The sequence below is a fragment of the Martes martes genome (assembly GCF_963455335.1).
Source record: "Martes martes genome assembly, chromosome: 1".
Taxonomy (NCBI): Eukaryota; Metazoa; Chordata; class Mammalia; order Carnivora; family Mustelidae; genus Martes; species Martes martes.
In genome coordinates this window covers 153,723,528-153,735,179 of record NC_137888.1, presented here as the reverse complement: position 1 = coordinate 153,735,179, position 11,652 = coordinate 153,723,528, and positions in this window count along the sequence as shown.

Here is an 11,652-nt window from a genome sequence, read left to right as displayed (position 1 = left end):
TTCAATAAATTATGCTGGGAAAACTAGATATCCATAAACAAAAGAATGAAACTGGATACAATCTTGTACCACTCACAATAATTAACTCCAAATGGATTAAAGACCCGACAGCATAAAATTCCTGGAAGAAAGAAAGAAAAATCTGACATGACATTGGTCTTGATGGTAATTTTTTGGATATGGTGCTAGAAGCACAGGCACAAAAACTAAAATAAGTAAGTGGGACTATATCAAACTAGGAAAGCTTCTCCATACCAAAGGAAACAATCAATAAAATGAAAAGGCAACCTATGGAATGGAGAAAAATATTTTCAAGTCACATTTGATAAGAAGTCAATTCCCAAGCTATATAAAAGGAAGTCATACAATTCAATAGCTAAAAAAAAAAAAAAAGGAAAAATTATAGAAAAAAAAATGGGCAAAGGACATGAACAGACACCTTTTCCAAAAGCATACAAATGGCCAACAAAATGAAAAGGTGCTTAATATCATAATAATCAGGGAAATGCAAATCGAAATCATAGTATCAACTCACACCTGTCAGAATGGCTATTATCAAAAAGACAAGAAAGAGCAAGTATTGGTGAGGATATGGAGAAAATAAAAGCCTTGTGCACAGTTGGTGAGATATTAATTGGTTTAGCCAGTGTGGAGAACTCTGTGGAGTTTCCTCAAAAAATTAAAACTAGAGCTAGAAATCTCACTTCTGGGCATATATATGAAGGAAACAAAATCCATAATGAAGAGATATATGCATCTCCATGTTAATTATGGCATTATTCACACTAGTCAAAATATGGAAAGAACTGGGGTGCCTGGGTGGCTCAGTGGGTTAAGCCTCTGCCTTCGGCTCAGGTCATGATCCCAGGGTCCTGGGATCGAGCCCTGCATCGGGATCTCTGCTCAGCGGGAAGCCTGCTTCCTCCTCTCTCTCTGCCTGCCTCTCTGCCTACTTGAGATCTCTGTTAAATAAATAAATAAAATCTTTAAAAAAAATATGGAAAGAACTTAAGTGTTCATCAACAGATGAATGAAGAAAGAAAATATGGCATATATCTACAATGGGCTATTATTTGGCCATAAATAAAGAAGGAAGCCCTGACACTTGCTACAGTATGGATGAATCTGGGGGGTGGGGTATTATGCTTAGTGAAGCAAGCTGAACAGAGAAAGTAAAAAACTGTATGGTATCACTTGTATGTGGAATAATAATAATAATAATAACAAAAAACTGTTTTATAGAATCATAGAGTAGAAAGGTGGTTGTCAGAGGCTGGAGGTCACAGGAAATGGGAAGAATTAGGTGAAAGGCACAAACTTTTAGCTATAAGGTAAACAAGTTCTGAGGATCTACTGTACAGCATGGTGACTGTAGTTAATAATCCAGTTTTATGTACTTGAAATTTGCTACGAGTAAATCTTCAGCCTTCTCACTAGAAAAAAGAAAAATTTAGAGTTAATTATGATGTGATGGATGTGTTAATTAACTTGATCTTGGTGATTGTTTCACAATGTGTGTATGTATAAAATAATCACATCGTATGCCTTAAACATATACATTCTCATTTGTCAATTATTCCTCAATAAAGCTGGAAAATATGTATGCTATAAAATTTTTGAAAAAGGTAAACTAAATATTATTTGAAATATGTGCTGAAATGGACTCCTTATTTGAATCACTTTACATAGTTACTTTCATCTTCAACATACCTGGGGTCCTCCACCTTAATGGAAAATTAAGTTTTAATTTGGAGAGAGAAAGGAGAGGACGTTTTGGATCCTGAAGAATTTGGAAGGAGAAGGAAAGTTAAGCCAGGAGGAGCAATGAGGCAGGGTCTGGATTGATTGTTCTTTCTTTGCCCTCCCACATGGTCTGTCTCCACTCTGCTGTCTGTACTCTGGAAGGGTGACCCACATAGACTGTCTCAGTGGGCTCCATTGCTTTCAGCTTCCAGGTGGATTTGGACACGGTAAGGCCTGTCCTGGAGAATAAGAGGATGGAGAGGCCAGAGTATTTGTCTGCCTCCCTCTGTGCCCCTGCTGTCATGCCTCTCTCTGGAGAGCTGTGCCCTCCATGATTATATGGCCCACTGTGTGGTCTTCTGCAGTCCACCCTCATGGAGCCTCAGGAATGCTCTTTTCTTGACTTGCCGCATCAGACAAGGGGGTTAGAAAAGGGGTTATGCTTTCCTCTTCTCTGACTGCTGCAGCATTCCTTGTTGATTTCCTTGTTGATAGCCTTTTCCACACCTCTGTAAGTCCTCTTTCAAAGAGTCTCTTCATCTAAACCACTCATCTGAATGAATTCTGAAACTTGATGGGGCCCTGGCTGACTCAGGTCTTACCTGATCCTGTTGGAAAATGAGAATATTGGTAAGTGAGGGAGAGAGTCCCACTTGGAACAAATCTGCCTAGAAGGAGCACAGACAAATGTGCAGGCAGGAGTGACCTTCCACACTGTGCTGCCTAGTAACAGAGCCATTTGTTGATTAATGAAGAGAAAGAAGTGCAGAAAACTGAAATCTACAGATGATTTTCAAACCTCATCTTTAGCAATAATTTTAACCTCCTCTCTGATTCCATTGAACTTTAATTTTTTTTTCTTTCTCTTAAGACAAGAGTTGCTAACAAGGAAAAAATGGTCTCATTTAAATTTCATCTTCTTTAATTTCTTGGTGCAAGCTGAGGCAGAGGTGCTAATGAGCAGTGGAAAGACAACAAAGGTTCATTGGAGGAGTGAGAAGGAAGGCTGGAGAGGCCAGAACCCCTGCCTAAGTGGTAAAATTACAGAGAGGGATGGTCTGCATTAGGATGCACTAGGTGCTATAACACACAATTCCCAAATCTCCTTGGCTTAACACAGTATAGGTTTACTCTCATCCACTGCAGATCCCAGTGCAGTAGTGGGCAGTGGTACTATGCTCTACATAGTCATTCAGGAAACCAGGACTGTCCCATCCCTTGGGACATCCCAGACCTCCACTGTATCTTCCGTGTCTGGCTTGGAGAGAAGGAAAGAGAGAGAGCATGAGGATTGTGAGAGAAGTCTTCTGTGCCAGGCCTGAAGGTAACATATAAGTTCTGTCTATGTAGAACTCAGTTGCATGGCCCCATCTTGCTATAGGGGAAGATGAGGAATGCAATCTAACCACATTCCCAAGAAGAAAAGAAATAGGATGAGTGAACATATAGGAACACCACCGGATCCTTTGTCTCTGTTGGTCGGGAGCTCAGGGCTCTGAACTGAGGAAAGAGCTTTCCTCAACAGTGTCTGTGCTCGTTCGTGGTCTTACTCACGGCTCTTGATTCTTCCCTTCCTTGTCAGACTTCAGTTAATCCCCAGCACCCAGACCATAGCTTCTTTAAGTCAAGGAAGCTCTTCCTGATGGTAACAGACTCTTTCTGAAGGAGGAAAAAGGAGAAAAAGAACTGCTATTTCCTTAGCGTCTCGTGCTGAATCTCTTTTGTGTCATTCATCTTTCTGGGCCTGACTTTTTCCAGTGGTGAAACAAGAATTAGAAACCTTGTCTCATAAAGCTATGGGTAATGGTTGTCACAGTATCCAGGTCTAATATCATATTAGTCTCTAACTCTTGGTGGACTCAGACGTGGAAGGACACTTTCAGATTTTGCTTCCAATCCCTATAACTCTTGGGAGTTGTTAATTTAAAGAGGAATCAAGTTTCCTGGTGTTGTCTCTTTCCTGCAAATTGACCATTGAATTCAGTTATGACCTCTTGTAACTAAGAGTACACAGGAGTAGTGGCAAAGAATATCTATTTCTCTCTTTCTGGAATAAAAATGAGGTTTAGAAGGGCACGCCTAACTGTCTGATTCTTCCAGTCTTAGAATATGAAAAGACCAAGTGGATAGCTGTAAAAACAGTGTTGGAAAAAAGAATTGATAGGAACAATTAGGGTTGATTGTGAAATTTTGGAGCTTCAATGATCTTCTGGATATCTTTTGCTCTGTTTCCTATGGAAATACAATAAAGACAATCCTTAATTTTCTCTGCCCAAAATCTGTTTTAGTTTGTGCTGCTCTAAGACTGCAGGGGCCATGATTGTAGTCCTGATTACTGGAGTAGTAATGGTCCTGACTGAATGGTATGAAACAAATACCCCTACTTAATAGTTACTATATGCAGGCACTTTCAAACGTGCTTGGCAGAATGAATCCAGCACCAGCTGGCTGCAGAGTGAAGCCTTTTCCATAATATGGTGCTGTCTCCTTGGGTTATGTAACAGTTAGTGCTATAAGTTCATCAGATTCATGTGCTGATCATGTGATGATGTACCTTTGTTACACTGTATGCAAATTGCATAGTCCTTGTTACATTACTTGATACATAGGCAATAGTTGGGGGTTACTGTCTCCAATAGTTTTCATTAAGAATGTCCCATATTTCACTTTTAGTCTTTTAGGTATTAGGTTTCTGTGGGTCCACCTTCCAAGCAGGGCCAGAGTCCCCTGTTTCATGAGGCAGAGTGGATCTGGATGTCCAAAGTTGTGTGTCAAGAACAAAAGTTCCCAAGGGAGTTCAAGAGGAACATTAATGTTCTAGCAAAGATCTATATCAGAGTGGGGAGAACAAGCCTGGAGAGCAAAGGAATAGAATGGGGTCTGAGCTTGTCAAGTGGGTCCTAGAGTCTTCTTGGGAGCTATTTGATATCCAGGACATAGAAAGATCTCAGAAGGACCCTGAGTTCACTACAGAGATAGGAAGACCTCCACTCTTTTCTATGTCCTGGCCAGGAGTAACCTAGGTGGACAGGGTGTGTCCATTCAAGGTCTTAGTGTCAGTGGCAGTGGTGGGTTCTAAGGTAGAAATGGTCTGAAGCTGGAAGCTGTGGACAGCTACCCCTACCCCTGTCCACAAGAGTGAGGACAGGTGAGCAAGGACCCCCATAAATATTTTTTTCCTACAGATTTCCAGGAAATGGAGGAAGGACAAGGGCTAACTTTCGTTTGACATTTCTGTTGGTCTCCCTCTTTCTTACTCTCTATGCAGGAATTTGAAGTATAGAGAATTACTTTGTTAACCAAATGGGCAATTTAATGAATCCCTGAAATCAAAAGAAAGACCTGCAATATCTTTATCTGTGTAATTAATTAGCCTATGTCTGTGAAGTGTTCTGAGCATGTGAAGCGCCACGGAAATTTTGTGTTATTAATTATTATTATGCATGAGAAACATAACTGCATTTCTTGACCTCTGTGCACTTAATGGTTCCTGTTTAATGGTGCGTTAATTGTAGCTTTACTTTTTGATCAGCTTCAATTCGTTTTAGGTGGTGATATACTGAAACACTTTTTCATGCCTTTCAAGACTTTGCTTTAGAAAATTAAGTTTTGAAAATGTGTGTGCAAGTGTGAGTGTCAGTGAGGAGCAACTGAAGGGAGGGGGGAAGAGTGTATGGCTGTGTGGGAAACAGATCTTTAGAAGATGCATTCGCTAGCATCAGATTAAATTAAAAAGGGGAAAGAAGAGACCCACTTAGGTATGAAGTAATGAAAATCTGAACAAGGGTAGTGACTGGAAATTGGAGATTGTATGGTAGAGAGAGAAATTTATTATTTTTGGAAATGTTGAAGTTAATGTCCTAATGGGTCCTTTGGTGTACTAGGGAAAAACTGTAGGTAGCTTAATTCCCTCTCTTAAAAATGAAAAGGAATTTGGGGAGCTGGAAGCAGCTTTGTAAATGGATAGATGCAAAATGAATTTGGTAAGAGAGCACCACAAGACTCCAATGGGCTTGAGGAAGAAATCCCCTGTGGCGAGTGCATGGGTCTGGCCAGGCAGCTGGTTTTGCCCATGCCCAGTTTAAGCACAGGATGGTCTAACAATCAAGTTTGTCTGCTAGTCTGTACTTTGCTACATGTAATATTCCCCTGCTATTACTAGTCTGTTAAAAAATGTGCAATACCAGTGTTGTGGAGATGGTGCTTTGGAGAAGTCGAGGTATTCCATCCCTGAATCAGCCACAGGAAGTAGAAGTTGAAAGAGCCATGTGAGTTGAGTGCAGTGTCAACCAACATCAATTCATGTGATTATGGGAACAAAAAGCCAATAAGGAGTTCAGTAAAATCTTGAGCATGGCATGGATTTCCCACAGCTTGTGAGATGGGATCAAGCCAATTTTATTTGATGATCAAACCCAAAATGACTTCAGCAGACATCTATATATCAAAAGGAAAGACAAATCCTGGAGTTGGAGATACTTTTCAAATTGAGGGCTTTATGGAGAACCTTATGTGAGACGGAAGCCCACTGCCTCCCTCCAGTTTTGGCCCATGTGTATCCATTCACTATATGTATATATATTTCTTTTCAAGAATAGACACCCATATTTCAATGGGACAGACTAACAGAGGATGGACTAAGTTCATTTTTTCTCAAGCTCCCCAGAGTCCAAATACAACTCTGCCATCCCAAGAAATCTACACAGACAGGAAATGCAAACATATGGATAAAGTCTTCCAAGTTGCTACCTTCTTTCCCTAATACCTTTCCACTTCTATTCTTCATGTTGTTTCTTTTTTATTTAGTGTGTGTGTTGGTAGGCACTGTTAGTAGAGAGGTAGAGGTTGAAAGTTGGGTGGATAACTATGGATGACTTCTAGACATTGACAACTTTTGTCACTGAATAGTTAGGTGACCCTTGGCAAGTCACCCAGCTGTTCCTCCTCTGCCCAGCTCTGGCAATCTACCTATTATCCACTGTTTGGATTTTTATTAGATTACCTTGTTTAGCTGCCTCTATTGACAAAACACTCAGGGTGACTGGTCATTTTATCTGCCAGAACAAACCAACCAAACAGCCAAATAAGAAACCTAATGAATGTTGCCTTCCACAATGACACTGAGGTAAAATACTACATTATTGCTCACTTTAATAACTTGAGGTAGAAATGCCTTCCCAGCCTGGCCTCTGGTACTCACCTGTGAAATGGCTTGAGGGTTGGAGTCACTGACTTGTGGGACAGAGATTTCTCTCCCCATGGAAATGACCATGTCCACCAAGGAATGCAAGTCATATCAAGGATTCTAGGTGAATATCCCAATATGTCTCTAAGACATATTTCATTCTCTGTGTTTCTTTTTCTTTTCATCCTAAGATGCAAACAGATTGAAGACAGGAGCTGTCTTTAATGGACTCTGAACAGGGCCTAACTAACCCTTGTGGATATTCACTGAATGTTAAATAACAACAGTGATCGTGTAATAACGATGCCCAAGCTCACTTGGGAGAGAATACCAAATAGGTTGGAATTTTCCCATTACTGACAGCACAGCCCAGGAGCATCCTGAGGTGAATTAAAGACCTCAGCAATTCGAATTACATTTCCCATAAGAAATAAAACTTCTAGCTTGGAGTAATTGTTCGGTTTATTGCTGGTTTACTGTGTGATTTGTTAGTCTTTGTTTGAATCTTCCAGGTCTGGAAGAAAGACATTGTACTTTAATGATAAATAATCTCAAAAAGAGGGAAAAAAAATCTAAACAGCTCCCTGGCTAGTATCTTTTTCCTCTTTTTCTTCATCCAGTATTTTCTTTCAAATGCTTCAGTTGTTCCAAAGTAAATTATTACCATATGAGATCAATTTTAAGAGCTGCTATAGAAAACAAGCTGCCACAAGCTATTAAGAAAATAGCCCTATTTCTGTTTTGAGTGAAAAGGAAAAAAATAACTCCATTCAAGATACATATATATTTTTTCATTGAACCAGAGTCCTTCTCTATAGTGTCAATGAAAAGAAATTGTGACCTTCTTATGCTCCCAGCCTTTTTCAATTTAGTCCCCAGTTTATTCCATAGTATCCTGGAGGAAACTGTCAGAAGCCTTGGTTAAAAGCTTTCTGATGGGGCCATTAATGACTGGTTTGGAAAAATCCAGGGTTAGTGGGTGTGAACATAGCTTCCCTCTTAAGATCTGCTGTGCTGTGTAGAGCACAAATATCTTCTTCTTGACAAGTGTCTAAACACTGCTATGGTTTATTGGGCTTGTGCATCATTTACTTATTTATTTATGGTTTACTAAGTGCCAGACATTTTGCTAGGTGACAAGGACATAATAAATAAGACACAATCCTGTCCTAAAATGACCTCACCATAGAAATGAATATACAATTATAGACTCCCCCTTGATGAATATAATGAAAATGACAGATACAGCTTGCAGGTGTGCTGTGGGACCAAAGTAGCTTTCTGGAGGAGGTGATACTTGAGTTTCTTTCAAGGACAAATAGGAATTTGCCAGTTGAAGGGGGACCAGGAAAGAACCTTTCATTGTAACATATTATTTGCTTTCTGTCCCTTGAAATCTAGGTAGAATTATTTTACCACACATTCCAAACTTTGCCAAAGTCAAAGGGGGAGGCCCTTTCATGGCCATTTCTGTTTCTCTGGGTCCACCACTACTTCTAACAGCTATCAAGCACTGAAAATGGATCCGATGCTGTGTTGTGTGCTTTGTAACATCTCATTTATCTTCATTTTACATCCATATTTACAAGCTGAAGTCATACAGAGGATAATTCAGAAAGCCTAGTCTTTTTTCCAAAATCTAAGCTCTTCTCACTACAGTATGTTGCAAATTGAAAAGAAAAAAAATATATATGGTCTAAATGGAAAGATATTCCAGTTTGACCTCTCTCCTTTCTATCATGAAAGGTCATCTACAAGGTTTATGGTATTTGCCTGAATAGAGAAGTACCATTATTATAATTATATTTGAACAGGGTTATTTGTTATGCTTGTCTTTTAGTTTTCAGTGTTGTTAGGTTTTGAAATGTACATTTTATAGCACATTTCCATTTCTTATGAAACACACCTCAACATTTCTATATTATTTGTCTGTGGACTCAAACAGAAACTCAAATTCCTAAGCCAGTTGTTATTAGACTTTCAGAAACGCTGAGCAGCATGATGCCAAGGTAAAAGGCTGGAATCTTCACAGTGTCCTGCTCCTGTGTAGACATAATGACATATGAAACTGGATTCTGAAGTGTCTATTTGGGGCTTTTCCCTCTTATGGGCACACCAAAATTCAGAGTATTAGGAAGTTTTGAGCTGATCATAATTCTTGGACTGGTCCTAACGCAAAGACCACTGACTATATGAAAATGTTTTTTCTTCTTCCTAGGTGTATGGCTAGACTACATTTCCCAGCCTTCCCTGCACTTCACTGTGGTCATGTGACTACCTTCTAACCAATGGACTCTGGGCATCCACGATGTCCATCATTCCCAAGTTTAGTTCATAAGAACTCCCATGCTCTTCAGCTTTTCCAAGTGTCTGGAATGGGGATGACTTTCAGGGTGAACTTGGAAGCCTTGTGGTAAAAATCCATGATCAACTGTTTCCCTGAATCACTATGTGGAATGATCCATTCTCTGCCAAAAACTGTTAAATGAACATGGAATAAACTTCTGTTGTACTCCTATTATTATTATTATTATTTTTTTTTGTAGGCTTATTTGTTAAAGTATCTGGTGGTGTTTTAAATGATACTGAGCATCATTCCTGGAGACTTTAGTGTCATAATCTTCATATCTCTGTCCTGAATCTTGCAGTTTCTCTTGTGGAGAACTCAGCAAGGATAAAGTTGGAAGAGTTTATGAGGCTTTAAAAGGAAGTAAGTCACACAAGTTACATTCTTCAGGTCTGACCTTTGCTTAGAGCCACTTTGCATGACTTGTCTCCTGAGGGCTTTGCAATCATGGGGAATGGAGGAGCGTTCTGACTGTGGTCTAGGAAAGATCTTTTCCCTTGATTGATTTATCAAAATGGTTTATTCCTGGTGAAGGTTTTCTGGTGAGATTTCTGGCCACCATGGCCTGCCATCTCTCTCTACTTATTTTCCTTCTTCTCTTGAAGAGTTGTCTATTATAGGGGTGTCTGGGTGGCTCAGTGAGTTAAAGCCTCTGCCTTTGGCTCAGGTCATGATCCCAGGGTCCTGGGATAGAGCCCCACATCAGGCTCTCTGCTCAGTGGGGAGTCTGCTTCCCTTCCTCTCTCTCTGCCTGCCTCTCTGCCTACTTGTGATCTCTGTCTGTCAAATAAAGAAATAAAATCTTAAAAAAAAAAAAAAGAGTTGTCTATTACAGTTGCTTTATTACCTCTGACTGTTTTCCAAATTTTACTCAGGCAAGAGGATGAGAATCTTCTCACTCTCAGAAGTCAGAGCTACTGAGTGAAAGCTATGTTTGGCAGTGGGGAGTCATGCTATTTCTTCTTTTACTGATCAGTGGAAGGTACTGGCAAGGGCCTGCTATCTAATACCAATCTAGTTTGAAAAATATGCATATATCCTGTCAATGTTTCTAGAGTTCTTTGTAAATCTGAGGGTTGGGGACAGTTTTCCTGGGTAGATCTGGGGGAAACTGGGGTCCTTCCCTCTTGGTGTGTCTGACCCATATGCAGAAAATAAGCCAGGAAACATCCCAAACTGGGCAAATCTAATTTTTACTTTATTATAACAATCCAGAGCATGACCCAAAAAAGAGTGGGCATAGTGGTCCGTGACCCTGTTACTAGGGTCTGAGAACTAGGTTAAATGTTTGTTTTCCCTGTCACTCTGCATTGCCATTTCCTTCTTATTTCTGTAGAAAAAAAATGAGGGTTGAAGTGGGAAGGATGCCCATGTATTATGCAGTATAGATGGTCTCCTCAAGATATGTTCCTCTTTCTATTTCTGGGTACTGGCAATATAGTGCAAGTGGGTAGAAATAAGACCACTCAGCAGCTGAGAATTTTGAAGGTATGTTTGATATTACATATTATCCCTTTTATACCCATATTTCTAGCCTAGCATGTCACAAGCCAGACTGAATTGAATAAAATGTTACTTATCTCTCTAGATAGAGGCATCTCCTTTTACTCTGCTGGGTTTCCTATTATGGGTATTTATAACAGAATATCCCACAATTCTTCAAATATGTACTGTTAATATGTTGTTTATTACCATTTGGAAACCTATCTGAGCATTTGTCTCCGCTCAACCAAAATACTCCTGACACCATCCTGAGGCAGCAGTAATAGCCATATTACTTAGAAAAGGCCATGACTTTCTTACCCTTTTAAAAAATACGTCTAAATAATCCTAACTTTCAAACCCCTATTGAAGTTCTAAAATTGATTATCCTCATTCACAGACTCTCCTAGGGGGAATTGGAGAAGCTTCCTTAATAACTCCTCTTTCATTTTGATCATGTTAAATTGTCTCAACTTCAAAAGTGACTGCTAAGTTACATCAGCAGCAACCAATCCTTGAAGCTGTTGGAATTCAGATACTTTTAACTTAACCACGGACTGAAACATTTATTGTATATACCATTAACGTGTCCAGCTGCTCCCCGAGCACTTTGTCTTGGGGTCTGTTCTTCCTAAGTCTCTGGACAACTGGTGAGAGTCAGAATCTCTTAACTAAAATGGATAACTCCATGGAAAAATCAATGCCTGATAGAACTCAATGACAGACCAATATTGAATGCCTTTAATTCTGTCTTGATAATTTCTAGCTGAAAAATTGTATTGGTTTTCATATGGAGATCATAAGACTGGTTTAGTTATATTAGTGAGAAATCACCATCGGGGGCTGGTTTTCTTTCATTTTTTAAATGTGGCTCGATGGGGCCCCCCTCCTCTCA